This window comes from Aspergillus saccharolyticus (genome assembly GCF_003184585.1).
Source record: "Aspergillus saccharolyticus JOP 1030-1 unplaced genomic scaffold BP01scaffold_66, whole genome shotgun sequence".
NCBI lineage: Eukaryota > Fungi > Ascomycota > Eurotiomycetes > Eurotiales > Aspergillaceae > Aspergillus > Aspergillus saccharolyticus.
The window spans coordinates 27,662-39,906 of NW_020290676.1; positions in this window are offsets into that span (position 1 = coordinate 27,662).

Here is a 12,245-nt window from a genome sequence, read left to right on the forward strand (position 1 = left end):
TAATCATGATTATAGTAATAATAGATTTACTAATAGTAATAGATATTATAACAGGTATCTGATTTAGATTATACTAAGTCTATACCAGCTGTATAGACAGCAGCCGTGTTTTATCCCCTACTAGAGATAATAGAACCAGACACTATTTTAACTATACTGATAAAACCTAATACTATATTAGAGATAGTAGAATAAGAACCCCTAAAATCAGAATATAGAATAATAAAATAATAGATAGTCATAGAATAAGCTATAATACTAAGCATAAGAATAATACTCTTAGTCACAAAGCTATAATCAAAGTAACTAATATAATAACTACTATAACTAAAATAAATATAGTAACTATAATAATTAACTAGATTATTATTATAATTAAAATAATTAGTAATAATAATACCTATAGTATCTATACTATAATAACAGACCTTATTCTTTCTAAACTATAGAAATACTCTGATTCTTTCTACTAGTATAATAATTTCTAATTTAACTATACTTCTCTATATAAACTATGTTATATAAACTACTATTCTACTATAATCTAGATCTATAAATCCTTATACAAACTCTTATATATTACCTAGTAATCTATTAGATTTATTAAGAAACTCTCTAAGAATTCTATTAACCCCTATACTAAAGATTATAAAGAAATATATATAGTAGAAATAGTAGAAGATATCATATATTCTAATCTTTATAAACTACTCCTTACTAAGAATATTAAGATTAAAGAACCTCTATTTATCTATAGTAAAGATATCTTTACTATATTCTATATATATTATAGAGTACTTTTTCTATCTTAAAATATATTATATAAATATCTTAAGAATTATATTCTAAAGATATTAGAGATTATATTAATTTATAATTCTAATATTCTTACTATTATTAAATCTGACTGCTATAAGAAAGATACTATATCAGGTATGCCTCTCTATATATAAAGATTAGTTATAGTAAAAGTTAGATTATATACTATCTAGTTATATATTCTAGTATATCTTAATACTAGATACTCTTCTATTATTATTAATACTAAATTAGTATAATCTATTAATCCTTCTATATTATCTACTAAAGCTCCTCTTAATATTACTAGTATTAGTTCTAGTAATTAAGTAAAGAAGTATATTATTTTTAAGATATTTTTTTCTTATTTTTCTAATATATATAATTTTTATTTATTATTATAGATACTATATAGATCTCTATATTTATCTATATTATAGTAAAGACTTATCTAGTAGAAGATCTATATTCTAACTATCTTATTAAAACTAATATAATTAGATATAAAGATATAGTTATTAACTATTAAAATTGGATTATAGTTATTTATTCCTATTATAGATTTATTATTCTAGTATAGATAATAATAAAGATAAATAGAATTAATACTCTTATCTATACTATATAATCTATAATTATTCTAGTATATTTAAGAGCTTATATACTAGTTAAAGTATATAAAAAACTTCTAGATACTAACTTTATCTTTAAATTAAAGAATTCTACTAGTATTTTACTAGTATTATATTTAGTTAATATTAATTTCTTATTTATTAAGACTATTAATAATATATCTAGTCTAGTTATACTAGAGTATTAAGTATACATTAGTATTCTTACTAATAATAATAGTATATATAGCTAGAGATAATACTACTAAGCTAATCTATTCTATAATAACTAATTTATCTTATATTACTAGATATATATAAGAGATATTATTACTGAATCTATAAGTAGATACTATAAATAGTTATCATTATTTCTATATTATTAAAGTATTAATATATATATTAATACTTATATCTAATAAGACTAATCTATCTTCTATTTAACTAGTTTTTTAGAAGTAAGATAATTCTAAGAATAGGGAATTACTAATTATAATTATATAAAGTAGATAGTTTATCTATAAAGATAATTCTAATTTACTTAATCTATTATCTTTTAGAATTCTTAAATCTATATAATCTCTATTACAAGTAGCTAACCAGCTGGATAATTTACTATATAGAAGAAAACTACAGAGAAGAGAAAAGTAATTATAGATATTACTTAGAATTTACTACTTTTACTTATTCTTTATCTATTTTATAATACTAATCTACTTAAACTACTCTCTATAAGTAGCTGTACTCTAATTATTAGCTATATAGATAATATCTATATACTAATATAGAGGAATATAGTTCTTAAGAATTATATCTATCTATAGAATCTCTACTAATATATTAAGAACTAGTAATATTAATATATCTTAGTATTCTTATTCTTAAAATATAGTTTAATTAATATAGTAAGAGATCTTTTATATATAGAAATACTCTCTACTATATAGTTAAATAAGTCTCTAACTATTATAGATATAATAGTTAAATTAATATAGAGCTTCTATTATCTTAGAGTCTTCTTAGATCTAGAAATAGTAGAAACTATCTATTTTATATAATTAGAAGTTAAAGCTATCTAGTCTACTATAGTACTTTTCTTAATTATAAGCTCTATCTAGAATATATCTACTATTAATCTCTATTATATATATACTACTATTATACTTCTATAGCTACTCTTTAGATACTCTATCTAGTTTATCTAGAGTATCTAAGGATTCTAAAAGATAGCTACTAATATTATAAAGTACTTTAAGAGTATCTAATATAAGATTCTATACTAGATAGTTAAAGTCTTCTATATTATTATTTAAACTACTCTTAAAGTCTATCTTAATATATTATTATTATAGATTTTTATAAAATATACTACTAAGAATACTTATCTTTAGATTATAGTATTACTATTCTACTATAAGATCTTACTATTTATTTATTAAATATATTCTAAGAAATACTATTCTAATAGTCTAAAAATTAATTTAGCTATATTACTACTTAACTAACTAAAGTAATAACTAGCTAAAGATCTTAAGCTTAATCTAGATATACTAATATCTATAGAGACTATTAAATTAGTAGTAGTTCTTCTATAGTAGAAGTCCTTATCTATAGATATTACTAATTTTAGAAGAAAGACTATCTAAAGATATACTCTTCTATCTTCTACTATTTTTTCTATATATATTAATAATAGTAGCTACTCTAGTAGTATTAGAGCTACTATAGTAATTTATAATAAAAACTATATTTAGCTAATTAAAAATAATAATATATATATATAGTATATACTACTAAGCTTACTAGTATTAAACTAATTCTAATTCTTACTAAGAGAAAGTTAGAATACTTTATTTATAAAAAAGTTATCTTCTAGATAAGATTAACTTTAATTATTTTAAAGTCTAAGTTAGTAGTTATTCTTACTAATAATTAAGCTATTATTTATATCTATATCTAATTAAGATACTAGTTAGACTAGAAAATTATTAAAAGAATTATTAATTAGATAGATTATATATAGACTACTAATTAGTAGATATATCTCTAATAGCTTCTAGACTATAAGAATATATTAGATAATAAATTTACTAACTAATATACTCAGATTACTATCTCTTAAGCTATAGATCAACTAGTTAATATTCTATTAATTTCTACTATATATTAGCACCTGTAAGAGCTAGCTAACTAGTAATAGAAAGCTAACTAGGCTGATAATCTATACAACTACTATATCTACTATATTCTTACTAATATAGTAGAGAATAAGAAGATTCTTAGCTTATATACTAGTCTCTACTAAGTCTAGTTCTTAATACTAGTTTAGATACTAATAAATAAGATTACTCTAGATACTTATCTAGATACTATTAGAGCTACTAAATTAACTATATACTTCTATAGATAGAGATCTTAATAAAATAAATATATTCTTATTAAGTATCTGAGATATAACTTCCTCTAGTAGAGTATTCTCTAGGCTAAGAGGAAGCTTACCAACTTCTAGTATATCTTTAGTAAGAAGTTAATATAGTAAAAAATCTAATTTATACTATATATCTAGCTACTAGACTAGTTCTATAGTCTAACTAATACTATTCTAAGTGATTTGTCTACCCTGACTATTTTATTTAATAGACCAAGATAATTAGAGGCCTACAGGCGGATCTAAGACTACTAATTTATCTATAGACTAACTAGTCTTTCTTACTAGACTTAAGAAAGATTAATCTCTTCTTATTTAGCTTTCTTTAGTTAGCTAGCTTTTATTTATTATATTAAGACTATAAGATCTAGGGGCCTTCGGGCCAACTAATAAAGAAATACTAAGAAAGAATCTAGATACTAAACTGTATAGTAAACTGGTATCTGCTGTGGTAGCTGCTAGTAGGAGGAAGATATCCCGTAGATAGATATAGAGATAAAGTATACCTAGTAGCTACTAATACTATCAGTTCGCCATGTGGTGAAGAAATCTATGTAGAACTATAAAAAAGACTATGTGAGAGTTGAAATTTTAAAGAAAAAGAAAAAGAAGACTAACTAGCCAACTGGCTAACTGGCCGGATATTCTATTTGTATATAATTTTAACACCCCTACAGCCAGCCCGGCCGTAGGACTGGGACCTGCCGCCACTCGGCCTATAGGGCTGACATATGCGTGTATGAATCAATCAATCAATCAATCAATATCTACAACTATATAAGAGGTATATTATACTATTCAACTCTATTATTAAATAGAAACTTAATTAGTAGTATACTAGACTTTTTATTATTCTTAAGAAGATTAGATAAGAAATATATTATCTAAATCTATCTATACCTTAGTCTATATATCTAGTTATCTTAGTAGTTTAACTTGAACCTATTTATAATATTAATAATCCTAATATATATAGCTGTATACTTCCTAAGCTATCTAAGATGGTTAATAAGAAGTTTCTAGATAAAGATAATTATTAGAAGATAGAGACTATACTTAGTTAAATATATAGTATTCTATAATTAGTATAGAACTCTAGTTATTTAATATCTTATATAATAGAAGAGTTATAGAGCTAAAGATAATATATAGATATAATTATCTAATATTAATATATCTAATCTTATTAGTATATTTAAGAATTACTATAAGTAAGATATTTATATTCTACTATTTCTCTTTCTACTACTATTTATTTCTTTTTTATTATATTAAGACTATCTACTCTAAATATCTTTGATTATTATACTCTATATTATAGATATAGTAATCTTTAATATAGTTAATCTTATATAATCAGTATCTATAGTAGTCGAGCCTGGCAGTTAAGCTTACTAATATTCTACCAGTGGTTATACTACTGCCTGTTACACTACCTAGACAGGATTCTTCCCTGCCGGCGATCATCAAGTCTTAGGAATCAACAACATCATCATACGGAATCTTGAGAACACCATCATTAACAGAAATTACTAATATTACTTAGTATTTCTAATAATATCTAGTATATATTTAGCTAATATCTAAAATAAAGTTAGAAAAGACTTATAGAAGTATAGTCAGTCTTATAGTTTATATACTACTAATATTTTACTAATAAAATAATATTAGATATATAATCTAGATATTTTTTATCTAATCTTTACTTATAATTCTTAATACTAGTATAGAGATATTTTAAGTGAAAGATAATCTTAGAAAAAAAAATATTAGCTAAAGAGTAATAATTTATAGTTAAAGATATAATATTATATTATTAATATTATAATTAACTATTAGCATCTTATTATTATTAAGAAAAATATAAAATATAGAATATTATATATATTAAAGTAAATAAATAAAGATTAAAATAATAGAAGAATATAAGCTTTTTAATACTATATAGATTATTAATTATAATAGTTAAAGAATAGTAGAATAATATATTTAAACTATTAATATTATTATAAAAGAATTTTATTATTTCTAAAATAGAATAATCTTATTTTTAAAAAAACTGTCTTTTATTTTATCTAGTCTAGATAAGAATTTTATCTATTAATACTATATTTACTAAACTAGCTAGACTATCTACTAAAGTAGTATTATTATTATATTATTATTATACTACTAAAGACAGCTACATAAAATAGAAAGTCTAATTATTATAGATAATTTCTATAGTTATAATAAATTATCTATGATTTAGCTATATATTTCTTATATACTAATTATAAGATTATTAATAGTAAATCTATATGTTTCTAATATCTATAAGACTGATTCCTCTGTAGAAGACTACTAATTCCCCAAGGATTAGTCTATTTTATAGATATAGGCTACCTTTGTCATTACTAGACAAATCCATGGTGTTTAGTGGTTGATTCCTTACCTAGTCGACAGGCTTTCTACCCTGACAAGTAGATCCTATCATACTGATTTTAATATATATCTAATCAACTAGTTTATAATATCTCTAGGAAATAATAGAATAAAATAGACTATTTAAGCTAAAATTCTTTTTTTATTTATTTCCTAATTAGGAAACTGAAATATTCAGAATACGGAGTAAGAACACAGAAATAAAATAGCTAGGAATAAATAGATTAGGCTAGAATAATAATTCAAATAGCTTAATCCAGGGGATTAGGACTAGGGTTTAGTAGTTAGATAATCTTCTATTATATTCCTATAGTTTTAAAGAACTAAGTAGTTCTATTAAAATTAGAGTATATAAATAGATAAATATACCACTAAAATAGAAAAAAGATAAATAATCAAGCTCTTACTATATTAAGTTATTTAATAAATTACTAGTATTTCTAACTCCTAAATTACTTAGTTAGACTATTAAGCTTTTATTTTATTAATTAGTATTTAATAAATATTAATAGTCTTATTTAGAACTTTTTATCTAAGCTAGTAATCTATAATATCTATATATTTTAGACTAGTTTAAAAGGAGAAGATAAAGCTAGTTAATATTTAGATTATCTAAGTATTATTATATAATATAAAAAGATAGTATTTAAAGTTAAATTCTATTTACTTAAAAAATTATCTCTATTAGAAGAGTTACTTAGCTATAGTAATTAGGACTAATAGTTTAGTCTTAGTAGTAGAAAGAGTTATATAATATTACTTTTTACTCAGCTAATTAATTAGTCTACTAAATAAGTAAATGATATACTCTATTAAGCTAGTATAATCTAAATTATTACTAAAACTAATATTACTAGTTATATAGAAAACTATCTAATCAAAACTAAGATTATATTTAATAGCCAGATTCTTTATTTCTTCTAAATAGAAAATCAAGTAATCTACTATTCTAAGATATTTAGAACTTAGATTAGTTAGATATTCTATAAATAGTTAATATAATTTAGCTATATTAGATCTGGTCTAAACTAAAGAATATAAAACTAATTCTATTTTTTATTGAAATTAATAAATCTAATTAGCTAAAATCTTTAAAAAGTAGATTATTAGTTAATTTCTTACTTAGAAGTAGACTTAGAGCTTTAGAGATACTTTAGATTAAATTTATTAATAATTTTATTAATATAGATTAATTACTTAATTTATAGCTTCTGATTTTAATAATCATATAATATCTAGATATTTAAAAATAATATAGATTTACTAAGATTCTTTATATTAGATAATATTATTATTTTTCTTTAAATTCAATAAACTTCTTATAATATAATTAGTAGAATATATAAATTATATTATCTATAAATATTAATAAAATTAAATAATATTCAATATAGATATGTTAATTCTCTTCAATAGAACTAAGTTCTAGGGCGTTAAGCTTTACTCTAAGATATTCTATTCTATTCTTTAGATAAATAAGAAATATATTTCTAAATATAGTAATTTAGTTCTGAAAGAAGGTTAGTAAAGTATAATAGAGTTTTCTCTCTTTTAGTTTTAATAAGAAAAATAGTACTCTAAGATATTAAAATAAATATAGAACTCTCTTAAATTCTAGTTATATTACTAATATACTTATTTAAGTCAAGTTATTATATTAGATTAAAGTATAATAATATTTTAGATTAAAATAAGAATCTAATTCTTAAATTGAAATTATAATTTTTAAAAAGGTTATTTTTCTTCTAAAGTCTTATTAATAATAAATTAATACTATTTTTATCTATATACTAGATCTATATAATTAATAATAGTAATAATCTTATATTTTTTTAATAAATATTTTTTAAAGACTTTCTAAAATATATATTCTAAATTAATAATTTATTCTTAATACTTCTAAAGATTAAAGTTTAATAAAAAATAAAAAATATTAGTAAACTTAATTTTTTTTATTTTTATTTAATTTAGACAATAATTAATAGTATTTTAATAAGAGTTTACTAGAGAAAATTTCTTAGAGATAGATTATTTTTTATTATAGATTACTAATCTATTCTAATTAATATATATAACTTTTAAGTTATTAGATCTCTTTAATAGTGGAAATAGTATTTAATAATAATTTTATATTAATTTAATGATTAATTATTTCTAATTTTTTATTATCTTAATATAGTAGTATCTTTAGATAATTAAAATTAAAAAAATTAGAATATAATAAAATCTATTTATTAGAATAAAAAATCTATTAATTAAATAAGAAATTAACAACTAAATACTCTAGATTTATCTAGTAATAATAAAGATAGTCTATATCTATAAAATAGACTAATTCTCAAGAGACTAGTAGTCTTCTATAGAGAAATTAGTATCTTATAGATATCAGGAAGGTATAGGTTTGTGATTAATAACCTTACAACTCCCATAACCACTATAGTACATCATTCCGATGACCTTACTCCTGATAGTAGTTATTCTATCATATTATTTAAAATCTTATAAAGAACTAGAAGCTTATTTCAATTTATCTAATAAAAAAATCTCTAGAATATCTTCTTTTCTTTTCTATTAGTATCTTTCTTTGGATTAATAGTAAAGTCTATATCTAAATAATATAGAATAAGATCTTTAGCTGTCTTTAATTTAAATATCTTAAGAAATAATAGTATTACTAGAATAGCTTTTTCTTAATATTCTTAGAGTTCTTAGAATAGTTTAGTTTAGAAAGAGCTTTATTAATATCTACTAGACTAGTAGTAAAGATCTTAGTAGATCTCTTTTTCTTTATATAGTTCTTCTATATATACTAGATATTAGTAGAGATAGAATATATAGAATACTTCTTTTTTTAATTATATTTTATCTTTATTTTTAAGCTTTTAATCTCTAGTATAGAGTCTCTCTAGTCTAAATAATAATATCTGAATATTTTATTTAGAGTAATTCTAGAATAATATTATATCTATAGAGATATAGAATTATATATAAATATATATACTTTTATATACTTTCTTTTATATCTAGTCTAATTTTAGTTAACTAGTTAATATAAGTCTTTTCTTTCTTAAATCTCTAAATTCTATAGAGTTTAGTTTTTATATACTCTAGTTAATACTTATCTATAAAGAATTTATTAATTATTCTATATAAAGTATAGTTAGTATTTATTAGAATTTGTATATAATAAATTCAATTAACTAGATCTAAGATAATAAACAACTATTTCTTTTTATATTTCTTAGCTTCTTTTTAAAATCTCTAATAATAAGTATCTACTAATCAATACTTTTCTAAGTAATTAGAAAAGCTTTTTTTTTAAACTAAGATAATTTTCTATTCTCTTTTTCTTCTAGAATTACTTTAAAAACTTAGATAGCTAGCTACTTAGTAGACTTCTTTCTAGTAGAGTATTATAAAAGAAGATAGAAATACTTAGCTATATAATAAATAAATATACTATAGTAGAAGTAGAGCTAGTTTTTTTTATATTTAATAAACTCTTCTTGAAAAATCTACTTTATATACTATTTTAACTTTTCTATAATAGAAATCTTCTAATCTATCTAGTTAAATTCTAAGTTTTTTGATTTATTTCTAATAATTATAGTACTTAGATATATATTTTAAAAAAGTTATTTAATCTTCTAAAGTTTATTTCTAATCTATTTAATTTATATATAAGTTATTATTAGATCTCTTTTTTTTCTCTACTCTAATTAACTAGTATTAGATAATATTATTTAGAATCTAGTTTAAGATATCTTATTTATTATTATCTAATTAGATCTATTTATCTATCTTAATTAGTAGATAATTGATATCTATAATTAAATTATCTATGTTATGGGACCAAGGCCCTGATATAGAGCTCAGCTTCAGGCACCAGTTGGTACCTGAGGCCTTGCATACTACATACTAAACTAGCACTAGATTAGTTTGTATACATCTAAAAGAATTTTGTATAAACTAATAAAATAGCTCTTCAGCTATTTCTTCTTATTTAAAGATATATTTTAAATAGTATAATCTATCTATTTTATAATATTAGAAATAGCTTATAAAAAGTTCTAGACAGAGTCTGATTAGATATATAAATAGAATAAGAATATAGAAAGAAATTACTAGAGTAATAGAATAAATAGATTTAGAAGAACTATAGTTAACTATAGTATCTATATTTATACTTAATAATATATAACTTCTTCTACAGAAGCTAATTAGTCTTTATATAGAAATAGTAAAATAGAAAATAGTCTTTAAAAAATAAATAAATAAATTATAGAGCTATAATATAATCTTTATTATTAATATTAAATAAAAAGAAAATTTCTTATTATAATTATATAAGCTATATTTTACACCTTATTCTTAATATTCTAATATAAAACTATTTAATAAAGAAGATAAGTATAATTATAAATTATTTAAATTAAATATATATATAAAACTTATAATTAATAGAAACTATTATTCTATAACTAGAATAAGTCTTCTATATTTATAATTAACTATATAGATAAGTAGTATAATAGATACTTTCTTAGATTAAATTATAGAATATTAAGATAGTATAGCTTAAAGATCTAATATTAATAATAGATAAAGTCTTTAAAAACTCTAATATATAATAAAAAGCTCTTAATAGAATAAATACTATAAAATAAGAAAAATAAGAACTAAAAGAATTTCTAAATAACTTTAATAAAATCCTACTATAAGTAGAAGGATATAGTTAATTAGATAAGTAAAATAAGATTATACTAAATATTACTATAAACTAGAAACTTATTAAGAGACTAGTTAGAATTCTCTAAGAATTTATATATAAAGACTACTATAATTTATATAAATTATAATCTAAATAAAGTATTCTTCTTCTCTAAAGAAAGTTATACTAAGACTATATTAGTATACTAGAAACTAAGCTCTAAATTAATAGAATAGAAATCTATCTAGATAGCTACTATATAATAAGAAAAATATAACTCTTATATAATTAATATCAGTTACTAGAAATAAATCTAATAGATAATATCTAGTAAAATATAGAAAAGATATAAAATAGAATATTATTTTTAATATAAATAAAATAAATATCTTATCTACTAATATTCTCTTAAATCTATTATATAATTAATAAGTATAGTAGTTATTATATCTATATTTTATGAATAGAAATAATAATATATTTTAGATAAGAACTTAGACTTAGAAAAAGAAGAAGTCTAGTATAAAGTTATATATTTAATTAAAAATTACTAGATAAAACTAGAAAGAATTAAAAAAGTTTTAAAAAGAAATATATAGTTATATATCTCTTTTTAGTAGAAATAATTCTAGATCTTATAGTAATTATTTATATACTTATTAACTTAGAATATCTAATTTATAATATTATAAGTAAAGTATTTATCTAGATAATTAATCTATTAATTACTAGTATTATTCTAAGATAAATATAAGAAATCTCTAGTAATAAAGTACTAATCTACTCTATTATATAAATAAGAATAGATATCTAATCTTATATAGAGAAGAGAATATACTTCTATATAATATTTAATAATCTTAAATATAATTTAATTCTAGGAAAAAACTAACTATTCTACTATAATAGAATTCTAGAACTAGATTAAGAAAGACTATTTCTATATATAATAAGAATAAGATAAAAAGATCTATTACATTTATAATATATAAAGCTAAGAATCTAGCTAATTATAAAGATAAGACTTAAAGACTACTTAAAAAAAAATCTAAAAAAATATAGAAGTATTTATAGTTTTACTAGTAGATATCTAGAAGATACTCTAGATTAAAAAGATAATTAACTCTTATATAATATTTTTAAAATACTATAAAGTCTTCTTATCTCTTTTTTAGCTAAAGAATATAGAAAAACTATCTCTATATAGAAAAAAGAATATTAACTATAAAATTAAATTTATATAATAGAATAGAAAGAAATTAGAAATACTATA